The sequence below is a fragment of the Dipodomys merriami genome, unplaced genomic scaffold (genome assembly GCF_024711535.1).
Source record: "Dipodomys merriami isolate MVZ:Mamm:240054 unplaced genomic scaffold, mDipMer1.0.p SCAF_12, whole genome shotgun sequence".
NCBI lineage: Eukaryota > Metazoa > Chordata > Mammalia > Rodentia > Heteromyidae > Dipodomys > Dipodomys merriami.
This window is the reverse complement of record NW_027202493.1, coordinates 3,065,398-3,079,158: the sequence shown is the minus strand read 5'-3', so window position 1 is coordinate 3,079,158 and position 13,761 is coordinate 3,065,398. Positions and strand designations below refer to the sequence as shown.

Below are 13,761 nucleotides of genomic sequence, written 5' to 3'. Positions count from 1 at the left end.
ATCAGATTCTCCAATGGTCATGGCTCCCAAGTGAGTGATACTTCAGCTTTCTGTTTCTAAGAGGGTAGAGCTTATTGGAGAGCTGGCAGGCAAAATTCCTAATACCAGTCCTGTCACAGCCCCTGTATGACAAGGTTGGGCATACTTAATTTGTCTTGCTTCATCTGTGCAGTTGTTTTTAATAAAATACTGAACACACACAAAAATATACTGACTGTACTGAAACAGAACTTTCTGATTCTGTTCTTTTAGTCTTATCCTGAAATGTATTTAAGAAAGATTTAAGAAAAAAAAACAGCCTGAAGGTGTGCTGGAGGGAACTCCAAGAAGCACATCTGGGCACATGACTGGGCCACTGCGGGCAGGGCCCTCTCCAGGAAGAGCTGGCGGTCCATGCTTACCTTATATACACATGAGTGACCATAGTCAATGTAAGAATCTGGCTTCTACTTAAAAGTCAATGGCTCTGTGGTTGGGAGGAAGGCCAGGAGGAAGATGAGTATAAGGTCTTTTCTCCCCTACCACAGGCCTTCTGCATATTGGGTTTTTGCAGGATGGCACTAAGGGAAACAGGCAAATAGGGTTTCTAGGGAAGCAGCAGCAACAGCATCACAGTGTTGGCCGAGTTCACTAACTCCCCCCTTCCCTCCAAGTGTACATCTGCTCTGAGCCCTACCATCCCATTGCCTACTCCACCTGTTCAGGCCAGGACCATGGTAATGGGATACCTATCTCCACTAACAGCATTTTCTGACTGTTCAAAGTTGCATATGTCTCTCTACAAAAACAGAGTTGAATCATACCTCCCAGAACTGTGAGTGCAACTTCATTTGTAAATAGGGCCTTTGCAAATGTAATAAAGATGAGATCATAATATATTAGCATGAACCCTAATCCAATTACTGGTAGCCTCATAAGAAAAAAGAAATTCAGATCCTAACATTGTGTCAATGGAGCAGAGATGGGAGTGATGCATTGAATAAACTAAGGAAGGTTAAGGATTGCTGACCACTATCAGAAGCTGAGCAGATGCAGAACAAGAGCAGATACTCTCTTAGCAACTTCATAGAGGACGTGGTTATGCCAACAACTTGATTTTGGATTTCTAGCCTCCAGAACTATGAGACTTTGAAAAGCAGCTCTAGAAAACAAATATACTAACCAGCCATGTGATGCTACTTTACTTTCACATAATGGCTTGTAAAACCCTCCTGACAGTCCTTCTGGAAGCCAGGAAGGCCAGGTGGCATGCAAAACTAAGAGAAAGGTAAGCATGAATAACTGAATTATATTACATATAAGGCAGGAATTAGAACCTATCTCTCCAAACTCTAAATTTAACAATCTTTTCAGGGCTTTGCTCATAGCATTTGCTTTGAAGCTGTTCTTATTAAAATCTTTCAGTTATCTGCCTCTCTTCCCACTTACCAAAAGAGGCTATTTGTAGCTCTGACCAATAATCCAGACTTCATGGTCAGAAAAGGTGAAGCTGCACAGTTGCAGTTGCCCAGCCTGTCGCAGGTTCTGCCAGGGTTGCTGCACCTGACTTGGGGGTCAGGACAAAGCAGTCTTTAACTGATGCCTTTACCAGCCAGTGTCATAAAGGGAGTCCATAAGCAATTAGGCACTTCTAATCACTTAATTCCACTTTAAATCTCTGCAAGAAGAAGATAATAATTACAGAGCTCTGATCTGACTGGTCCTTGGCTGGTCTTCAATCAACTATGCAACTCCAGGATATTATACAACACATTTTTTAAAAGACTCCCAAGGATCTATAACCCTGAAATTCAAGTACTAAGCAGAGAGACAAGGACAGGAAATAATCTGTATTTCCTTATGTATGAGACTATACTGCTAGGTAGGTCCCTTCACTTCATCACATTGTGGAGACCACTCTAGTCACTGCTCAGCACCAAACCTGTGACAAAGGCATTAAATGCACAGTGAACCTCAGATAGCCAAATCCAAGACCCACTGGAATCTCCTGGCCTCCATGCCCAGCTCACTGTGACACTTGTATGCCAGAAATAGAATCCCATTGGGAAGAAGCTGAAGAAGTAAGAAATGGATGCTTTTCCAAAACGCAGAGGATCACCTAGAGTATGGACCCTTCCTCCACTGCCAAACTAATCTCTCCTCTAATCTTTGCAAAGCAGACAGCAAGTTCTAAATATTTCAGACATTTACCTCCATGACCTTAGCACTTTCCTAGTTGTCAACACCCATGTGGTAATTCCATGGAAGGGCATTAGTTATTTCACAGCAACTGGCCCTAGATCCTCAAACATGACACCTGAGATTGCTTCTTGTCTACTCTCTGGGGAGTCTGTGCCTTGGAGGAATCAACACATCTTGGGAATGTGAGAGTCTGACACAGAAGCACCTCAAGGACTGTTAGTGAAATGAAAACTGATAAGGTGATGCACTAGTTTTTTCTCCTCCAGTTTACAATTTAAGTGTACAGGATAACCAGAAAACATAGACTCATATAACTGAAATATAATAATTCAGAAAGATCAAACTAGTTGAACCTGAACATCTTCACTACCCCAGTTCAGGGGACTCTGTAAAAAATGTCCAACAAAAAATGATTGTTTTAAAGACTTCAATGAATTAATAGTTCAACATGTGTGATTATTAATTTTGTGTTTTACTAAACGGGGCCAAAGGATGCCTAGATACCTGGTCAACCATTATTTCTGAAACTTATAGAGGAGACCTGTAGTTGCGTTTCTAAAATGTGTAAAGAAGATCTTTATCACCCATGTGGATGTGCTTTATCTGATCTGAGAAGACCTAGAACAGAATACAGGGTGAAAGGCTCATTTTCTGTTTTTCTCTTTGAACTGGACATCTCTTTCCATGGGACATTGTTGATCCTGATTCTCAGGCCTTTGAGTTCAGACTGATTGGTACCATTGCTTCCTGATTCTGTAGCTTGTAAATGGCAGATTGTGAGCTTTCTTTGGGGTTCCACAGTCATATGAGCTACTTACTGAAGTATGCAATATATTTATATATCCATATATCAATAAATATTTTGTACATGTATTGTTTTGTTATACACATGCACACACACACACACATACACACACATATATGTATGTCTATACCATAAGGAAACTGAGACCTGGAAAAATGAAAGGATATGCCTAATGTCATACCATCTACAGTAAGTCAGGGTAAGACTTAGGCATCTATGGAGTTAGTGTAAGTGAAAGGACAAGATTCTTCCAGAAAGTAAGTTCTACAGAGTTTTGTCAGCATCATGGATTGTGTACACTGTAGTATCAATGCAATAAAAGCCAAACACTGAGCATTCTGTCCACTGGGAGATTTTAGTCCTGCTTGACATTATTTGTGGGCCAAGTAAGTCTCTGGGCAGAATATCAATCACCAATAATTCCTGCACTGATAGCCCTGATGTCCTCACTGTTTGACTAGCTCAGTTCCTATGTTTATATAACTTGTCTCTTCTCTGAGAAACGTGTTATGGGTGCCTTTGGTCTCTTCCTGGATCAACAGAGCTAAAACAACTCCCCAGAGAAAATGCTATGCATCTTCATTATTATTTTTAAAAGCTTTGCTTCTCCAGAGAAAATACTCTCAAGATTCAATACCCTAGATTGCTCACAGAAGAGGATAAAAAGTTAAAAATTACTAATGGACATCTACAGGCAATTAAAAACATACCATCCTCCAGTCTCTGATCTCCCTCTGATGCTACATGGCGGGTAGTCACTCTTCTGTGTATGAAAGTGCAAACTTTGGTGCACTTACTAGAATGGTCTATCCACCCATACACTGTGGCAGCCTTCTGAAAAATATTGTGGCATCCTGTAATTTGACTGCAGCCAAGACAGTCTCTTATGCTTAGGAAAGATAGTCCTGACAAAGTGAGATCCTCAGGAAATGACAGAGAAAACATGTTGAAAACCCGAGTTTACTGTCCCAAGGAATCACAAAAGGCCTGTTATAAAATGTTTCAGCCTCACGAGTTAAAGGCACTTACATTTAAAATAAAAAAGGTTAGAGGAAGCAGTTAAGTGTGCAAATGGAAATGTATTTAATAAATTTAGAGCCAAGCATCAATTAAGACCAACCCCCAAAGATGACAAGATGTCCAGAAAAAGACCAGCCAACTGACAGATGGGCTCAGGGCAGGGAGAAAGCACAACTCTTTCTAGTCTGTGAATCCTGGAATTCATAGGTTTGGACTTCAGCCTCTTTCAGATCCCACAGAAACAACTCCACGATAGCCATCCTGAGGCAGAAGGAGCAAGCAAGCGGCCAGATCTGTCAACATTCCACTAAACAGTCTGCAGACCAGCCAGTTCTAGACAGCAACTGCTTGTGAGCTTTGCACTAACTTGGCTTTCCAACTAACATTGCTGTTCATCTTTTCTTCAAGTCTTTTATTCCATCCATCCCTTCATTGACATCCTCTCATTCCACCCACTATACCCACCCCTGCAGGAACTCTGACATTCTGGTTTCCATTCATTCCTCTTGGACATATAGGAAGAACAAAGGTCCTGAGGCTCCTGCCTGGGGAAAGTGTGGAATGCTCCACTGAAGGTAAGACACCCTGGCAAGGCTACAGACTTTCTGAGCTCTTTGAGGCACCTCTGTGCAGCTTGGTTGTGGATTCCATAATTAAAGTCACTGGGTGTTTGATCACTTCCTCCATGCAGAGTAATTAAAATTGCTGCACTGTTTGTTTTCCATTTCCTTTGATAAATGGTGAAAACCATTAGCCAGCCAAAGCAGCAACTTTCCACCTCATTCACCCATGGCTTCCCCAACCCCAAAAATGTCACGTTTCTCTCAAAAAATACTGAATCAGGGCAAGGAGAACACAAAAGGGCACAGCAAGACAGGGAATAAGCAGGATGAACCCAAAGGGCTCTGCAAAGGTGTTGGATGATGACTTCCAGAGGTAGCTGGCACCATCCCTGCCCTAGGCTAGAGAGGTCCAGGTAGTTTTTGTTGTAGAGGGAAAGCTGCAGTTTGGGTTATTCTCTTAAGGGTAGGTGTGTGTGTGTGTGTGTGTGTGTGTGTGTGTGTGTGTGTGTGTGTGTGTGTGTGTGTGTGTGTGTGTGTGTGTGTGTCCAGTCCTAGAGCTCCTAGAGCTTTAACTCAGGGCCTGGGCTCTGTCTCTGAGCTTTTGTGCTCAAGACTAGTACTCTACTACTTGAGCCACAGCTCACTTCCAGCTTTTGGTGGTTAAGTGGAGAAAAGATCTTTCAGACATTCCTGCCAGGGCTGGCTTTGAACTGTGATCCTCAAATCTCAGCCACTTGAGTACCTAGGATTACAGGCATGAGCCACCAGTGCCTAGTTTCTCTTAAGACTTTTAAAGACACTCTCCCCTCCCAAGCCTTGTGGCTAAGAAATAGGGACAATTCCATCATCTTGGAGAAAAACCCATAGGTTTGACCCTCTCCATCATTTTACCTATGGATACAATCATGTTTGCTGTACTTAACACATTTAGGTTTTATGAGAATTAAATAATCTGTTTTACATGAAAACGCTTCTCCAAGTGCAGTGTTCTCTATGATGGCAGTAAGTTCTTGCATTGTTTGTGTAAGACTTAGTGTGACTTAAGAGTGGATGAAGAAAGAAGCTTGGCTGCTTCCCAAAGTAATTTTACCTCTCCAGTTAAAGCAAGGGACCCTGAGGAAGGACAAGGAAAGGCAGAACACTGAAGGGCAAAGGGTGTTCAGGGGAAATTTCCACTCTTTTCTCTCCAGAACACAAGGTGTTCCTTTAGGTCTGAGGCAGCCCACAGGCTTTGCATAGCCAAGACTGCCTTCCCAAAAGCTCTACTACATGCTAAAAAAGCATCCTTCCCTAATTACTTACATGCCCCCTCTCACTGGGCTGTGAGAGGAACAAAGGCACTGCAGAAGCCATTTCTGTCCTGAGAGTTTTCTCTGGTATCACCTCTACATGGCAGATGAAGTCTACCCAGGAAGTGTAGTTGAACTTGCTTCAGTCAATCAGATACCTTGAGGGCTCTGACATAAAAACCTGAGGCCAGCCCTTTCTGCCTCCCAAGAGTGCTAGCCTGCCAGCAGATTATGTGAGATCGTCTCAAAAGCATACATGATGTGGTCTCTAATTTTAAACCCCAGATTTTTTCTTAGACCCACAGGGACCAAGCAACCTTCTGACAGGGATAATTTTGCAAATGACAAGTGAAGCATTGGATTTAGTTTCCCCTTCTGTCTAGCTCCTCATGCCATTAGCTGTCCTGGGAAAAGAATGCTTCCCTAATAGAGGAAATTGAAATCTGAAGGACAAGAGAAACAAGAAAGGAGGATGTCAAATTACAGGAAAAAAAAAAAAGCTCTTGAAATGATTCTTCAAAAAACCCTAGGCCATGAAGAAAAGAATGCAGCCTGGAAGGTGAGATGCCATCTACAGCTGTGGCCACTGCTGCTCATGTTTGATGTCTTGAGTACTTCTGGAAAGAATGACGAATTAAGTCACTTTTCAGCACTATCACAAATAAGTGTGATGTTTTGGTTTGTTTTCTGAATTTCAACCTTTTAGAGAAAAGATGGGGGGTAGACTGACTTTGGTCCTGCAGTTGTATATAAAAAAGCATACAAAAATTAGTATACAAAGGCGTATCCCAAAAAAGTAGGAAAAGCCCTAGCTTCAGGGAAATACACATCAAGATGTGAATACTGACTTTACCCACTTACTTAAGTCACTTGGAAAAGTAATTGAATCTCTGAGCCTCAGTTGACACATCCATAAAATAGGGACACTAGGAAATAGCAATCAGAATATTGTTGTGAGGGGAAAAGAGAACATAAAGTGACTAACTGTAGTTACTATTATCTTTATTACTATCAATACTATTACTCCTTGGTGGGTTAGGAGGGCACATGATTTGTCACCCATTTCTTTCCATAATTAGAAAACCTGTACACTGTGGTTCCTGGTCCCATAAGCACTAAGTCAGCATTGCATCATTTGAGCCAGTCCAAGGAACTTGCTCCAGACTCAGCACCAAGGAGACCTCAGAGGTCTTCTGCAGGGCGCCTCACTCTGTTCCTGGCAGATGGTAAATCATGCTGGGAAGACAAGCTGCTGCCAGGCCAGTAGTACCACTCAGTACTAGCATTGCACGTGGGAAGGTCGGGCTGCACAGTTGCTTAGAGAAGCCAAGCCTGCAAACCTAGGGACAAAGCGGGGGCAAGAGGAGGGGGGGGCGTGAGAGGAAGAAACTCAGCCTGTCACCTCCTCTTGGATCTGCACTGGCCACACTTGGCCCTAGGCCACGCTAAACACATGACTGACCTGTTTCTATGTCTTCTTTTGTTTTTGTTTGTTTCTTTCTTATTTGTTTGTTTTAGCAGTCCTGGGGTGAACCTAACACTTGTGCGTGTTAGGCAAGCATTCTGCTACTGAGCTACCACCCCAGCCCTGTTTTCATATTCTTTAAACCAAACAAACATGGGCAGGCACTCCACAAGGAACAGTCTTCCCTTCTGTTTCTCTGAGTACTTTCATTATTTACTCGTAATATATTTATAAGTAATGACATTTCTCCACCCACCTCTCTCCCACAGATTCAGGAAGGAGGAGTGAGATAAAATGCTCTAAGCCTCCCAAGAGAAAGAGATAAAAGATGTTATATTTATGTCTCTTGAGTCTCTCTCCAGATCTTGCAAGACCGTTGTTACTCAATCAAACCACCAATCCCTTGAAGAACACACACCTACCCTGATTATGTGTTTTATTGTGCCTCAGTCATCCTCAACATACCCCGAAAAAGGGTGGGAAGAGAATACAACTCACCCAGATGGCAATACTCACGCTGTCTTCTCTGCTTTCACAGCACCATGACAGTATAGAGCTGGTACCAAATAAACATATGCAGGCTGACCAAACTAACTGGCTTAATCTGGTGCTGTCTCCAATAACCAAGGTTTTTCACGCTGCATTCAGTTTTATACACTCTTGTATATTTATAGCTCACAGAAGGAATAAAACCCTACACAGATATTATGTATACCCTCACCTTATAACTGTCCTTATAGTCTAGTGGATTGCAAATACAAGTATTCTCATCTTGTACAATATTGTAGCTCAATCATTCTCAAACTTTTTATAGTCAGCATCCTTTTCACACATATCATTTGTATGTGTGCATCTTACTGATGCAGCCAAAGCTCCCACTCTTGTCGACCTGAACTATTGCAAGGTGCTTACCTGCTTTCCCCCTCCATCTTACTATCCTCACTTACCTTCACCATATCCATCCTCACTGAGCCAGAAATATCTTAATAGTCAATAGGATCCTGTCACTCTCCTACTTAAATCCTGGCAAATCCTCCCAGGCAATGAAAGTATACTGCAAACCACTCACCTATCCTAGAGCCCTACCCTAGGTCTCTCTTCTCCCACCTCTCCAGCAACATCTTTCCAACTCCCCTCCTCATGCTGCTCTTTCTAGATGTGCTGGCTTGCAGCTAATTACCTTAAAAGCACCAAAGCTCATACTTGGAACGTTTCCTAAACCAAGCCCACACAGACACAGCCCATTCCTCTCACACTCACATCCTTCTCTAATCTATTTTCTCGTCTATGGAACATAGGCCAGTACATAAAGTGATGTAATTTCTTTATGTGTTTGTTGTCTAACACATCTCTCAAATAATTTAGGTTTGTTTGTGGTAATGACTACATCTAATTTGTAGGGAACTCTATTCCTGGTGGCCAGAATGCCACATAGTACTACCAAATAAATATCTGTGGGCTGACCAGACTAACTGGCTTCATCTTGTGCTGTCTCCAATAACCAAGTTATTTCTCACTGAATTTAATTTTGTACAGTCATATCATAGACCACAGTGAAGGAGAGGAAGGGAATAAACTTTCTAGGGATATTATATAAACCCTCACCTAACAGTTGTCCATACAGCCCAGCAGATTACAAATACAAGCATTCTCCTCTTGTAGAATATTCTAGGTCAGTGGTTCTCAAAGTTTTTGAATCCTAGACCCTTTTTCATACTTAAAATTGTAGAGATTCAGAAATAATTTTGTGCTATATATAATGGTATTTACTGTCTAAAATTTAAGACTAGGAAAATTTTAAAATATTAAGTCCTTGAAAATATCAGGAGACTAATATATGTCAACAGATATTTTTATATAAAATGAACTATATTCTAAATGTAATATGGTACCCTAGATTGGATACTACAACAGAAAATGGAGAATAATAATACCAAACTTGTTAAAAAATCTAGATAAAAAGCTTAGTTAATAGTTAGACACTAGGGTTAATTTCTTAGTTTTGAAAAATAGATGAGTCACAGAAGAATCATATTAAAGGAGACATTGATGGGTATACAGAAACTCTTTGTACAGTGTTTGCAACTTTACTTGATTTTTTTGTTGCTTTGTATGTCCCTCCTCTACAGAATAATACCTGTTTTCACTGTATTTGATGTTGGTATAATTTGGGGAGGAGAAGGGAAAAAACAAATTGTTTAAATAGGGATATAGATTGACCCATTGCAACAATGAGATGTACAAGATGCTATGTCAAAAAATGAACTTTACAATTTAGGTGGGGAGGGGGGAGAGGGGAGGTATAGCTGAGGAGGTGGAAAGGAAGAGATGGTAGGGGAAAAACAAAGGAGGAGGCAACAATGCTGGATAAGAAATGTACTCATTACCTTGCTTGTGTAACTGTAACCCCTCTGTACAGTATTTTCAAAATAAAAAACAATAAAAAAGTAAATGTTTATTTTTAAAACTACATTTCATAAAGATGATAACAAAAGCTTTTATATTTTCTTTCATTTTATTAATATTTTATATGATCAATTTAGTAAGCAATAACTGGAGCTTCATATCTATGTCTTCATTAAATTTTTGTGGTATGCCATTTTAGTTGAAGTAATTGGAGAGAATCCACCTTCATATAGAAAAGTTGTTGGAAAAGGGAAAATTTAATAATATCAGAAAATTATGAATACTTTTGCTTACTACTAAGTCTAAATTAAACAAGGGGTAGCTTCTGAAGACATACCAGTGAACTCTTAAGCTCTGAAATAGAAACTTCTCTTGGTCTATCTTGCTCTTTGGATGCATCTTTAACTATCCATCATTTCAAAGCATCCTCCTTCAGTCACTTGGAAAATTGTTCAGTTAGTCATATAAATCTTTGAGATATTGACACGTTTCATTACAAAGTGTCAAAGAAAAAGATATTCTTTTTACAAATATATTTTATTATCTGCAAGTAATTGTACAAAGGAGTTGACACTCAACAAAGCAACTCATGAATACAATGCATCATGATCAGTGTCACCCTTTTCACCATTCTTACTTACCCTTGCTTCCCCCAATTTTCTTAATTTTGTAAGACATGCATTGAATTTTATGACTGTATTCTTTAAAATTAACCATGTCCTCAGAAACTTCTTTAAGGTTTGAAAACCTATCACATTAATTGTGAGGCATACAAAATTTTCAAATTCTAATTTTTGCTTAAGTGCTAGAATTTTATCAACGGCAATAAAATACAATAAGAATACAACTGTGGGGCTGGGAAGGTGGCTCAGTGGTAGAGTGCTTGCCTTGCATGCCTGAGGCCCTGGGTTCGATTCCTCAGCACCACAAAAGCAAAATGAAAAAGCCGGAAGTGGCGCTGTGGCTCAAGTGGTAGAGTGCTAGCCTTGAGCTGAAGAGCTGAGGGACAGAGCCCAGGCCCAGAGTTCAGGCCCCACGACCAGACCCCCCCCCAAAAAAAAAAGAATACAACTGTGTTCTTTAAAATGGAAGATTCATTTAATTCAATTTTTTGCAAATAGATAAATTATTTTTGAGCTGTTCATGCTAAAAGATCAACTTAACATTCATTCAAATGTAGATGAAAGTATTATTTGCATTGTATTTTGTGTGTCTAAATTTTAATTCAATATTTTTTTGTCAGTCGTGGGCTTGAATTCTGGGCTTGGGCGCTGACCCTCAGCTCTTCAGCTCCAGGCGAGCATTCTACCACTGGAGCTACAGCGTCACTTCTGGTTTTCTGAGTAGTTTATTGGAGATAAGAGCCTCACGGATTTTCATGCCCGGGCTGGCTTTGAACATCATGTGAATCACTAACATGAATGGTTTGCCAGTAAAATTCTCCAAAATGTAAACACACATTAAGTACGAACTATACCCAGACCCAGTTCTAAATTCCTATAGATGGTAAGGTCAAAGTCCTCTCCATAAGTTTGTAAATATAGTTGTATAAACAACAGCTATATAACTTAAAACTAATAGCAAGGGAGAGTGTACCTGTGATAACAAATTAGGTTCTACAGTGGAAAGTCAAAGAGGATGTGGGCTCTGGCTTCCAGGAGCCCACTGGATTAGCCTTGTGACAGAGATGTCACAAAGTTAGTGCTTCAGCAGAATCACCTCAGGTTTCTGGACTTCTCCTCCCTGCAGTGATGTTTTACCTAACAAGGATTCTGAAGACCAGAGCCTCAGCCTCACCTGTGGGTGCAGCCAGCTTAGGCTGGGAGAAGACATCACACAATAATTTGAGGAAATATTACTGTCAGTTAAAACAATACAGAAGAGACTAGGAAAGGTCCCTGGGGAGATAACCACAGTGTCCAATATGGCCACTTAGTTAGGAGAAAGAATGAAAAATAAATATTAAAAGGCTAAAATTTCAGGGGTTAAATATTTTAAAGGGCGAATGATTAACCATTTAAGGCTACAATACTAAGTTAGTTTTAAAAGGGATGCTTCTTTAAAATGTGTACACACACATTAGTTTTCTGCAAAGTTGGTTCAATGGAAGATCACAATCCAAGGACCAGTAGAACATTTGGGAGATAAAGTTTATGCCTGATGAATATTATTCACAAGCAGTATCTAAAAGTCCTGTAGCTAATCTGAACACATAAGCATTCATGGTTTTCTTCCATCCTTTGCTGTTTGTGTTCACTTCAAATTACACTAAATTTCAGAAGGTGGCCAGCTGCCCACTTAATTTAAGCTGTTTATAAATGGTTTGTCCAGACCAGAAGCCATTTGAGCCTGTATTGTTTTTCTGACAAGCTATGGTATCCCATCCTGCAGTGCCAGGGTGTCCTGAGTCCTAATGGAGCCCACTGGAGCCCATCAGAGATGGTTATGGGCTTTTCTGCTAGCTGCATTTCGCCTTGGTACCAAATGACTCAAAACCCCTAAGGCTCTGTTGATAGGCTCAGATGATTTAAGCACAGGGCCCAAGATAACTTTAGCAGAGATAAAAAAAGTGTTTCCCTTCCACAAAATCCATGAGCTCAGTAGGGATGGTGAGCCAGAGCTCTGTAGCATACAGCCAGGGGCCCAGGATAGTGCCAAAGCCAGTTCTCATAGGGCTATAGCATTTTCCCAAACAAAACTGACCACTAAAAAATCCCAATGACAGATGACTTATCTTGAGGATCTGTGCATTCCACACAGGCAGTTTCTCTCATCTAACATTCTGTCCTACTGTTTGCCATAACTTTATATAGCGGAGTCCCACACAGTTTCCTTTTCCAGGAGACCCCTATTGAGTACAAGAGCCTCAATAAATCTTTGTCTACACAGGCTAAGTAGGACAGGAAGAGGCAATGCAACAAATGGTGCCCAACAAGATTGTTACTGATGTCTTCATTTGTATCTGTCTTAACTTTAATAGATGGTGAGCTTTTTAAAGCAAGGCTTTTGGAAAAGGCATGAGTAATAAAGGAATTTAGGAATGTTGACCATAATTCAGAGGAGAAAGAAAAGATGGTTTCACAGAAAAATGGAGTTTGGTGTCCAATGCACAATGGGAAGGATTAGAAGCAAGAAGATTAAAGGATGAGAGAGTTCCAGGTAAGAGAGGCCATTTATGTGCAAAAGCATGGATCAAGGCACTTGCAAAGTATATTATGTGTACCACCTTGCAGAAGGACACACTAAACCATTAAGATCCATGGAGCTAATGTAAGAAAGCCAGGTTGAGACCTATAGTATAGAAAACGGGTAGTTTTAGTATGGTCTTGTTTGTGATCATTCAGGTAAATGTCCAAAAGTGGGATTGCTGGAGCATTTGCTGGGAGCTCTATGTGTAGTCTTTTGAGGAACCTCCATACTACTTTCCAAAGTGGTTGAACAAGTTTACACTCCCACCAATAATGCAGTAGGGTTCCCTTCTGTCCACATCCCCTCCAGCATCTGTTGTTATTAGAGTTCTTGATTATAGCCATTCTAACTGGGATGAGGTAGTAGCTCAGTGTTGTTTTGATTTGCATTTCTTTTATGGTTAGAGAAGTTGAGCATTTCTTCATGTGTCTATTGGCCATCCTGCTTTCCTCTTCAGAGAAGTTTCTCTGAACAGCAGGCTGCTGGGATAGGGAAGCCAAAAACAATGGTTAAAAGGACTGCAGCACAGCAGGGACATATACCTCTGCATGAGCAGAGGTCTTAGGCTTTGAATGCCATTTTGCACTCAAAAGAATACAGCACTAATATATAACTGGAAGAGAATGTGAAGGATTTGAGGGCTAATTTCTAGCAGACACCAGCGAAGGCAGGGTCTGGTCAATCAGTGGTTTCTAACATATGCTTCTGAGAACCAAGAATTTCACAAAGGAAGCTCAAGGGCTACAGTTGGAAAGAAAAAGCAAGGTATAACAGAATAAGTCAGGTCCTAGTCCCCTTCAACCAGATGAGTTCTTGCTCTCAGAACATATTTATGATTTACTT

The 13,761-nt window shown here is 40.7% G+C and overlaps 1 protein-coding gene across 3 annotated transcripts in view; it reads right to left on the bottom strand.

The window, feature by feature from the left end:
• Positions 1–13,761, bottom strand: part of Zmat4 (zinc finger matrin-type 4) — a 410,406-nt gene that overhangs the window by 350,335 nt on the left and 46,310 nt on the right. The gene's annotated exons all lie outside the window — the stretch shown is intronic.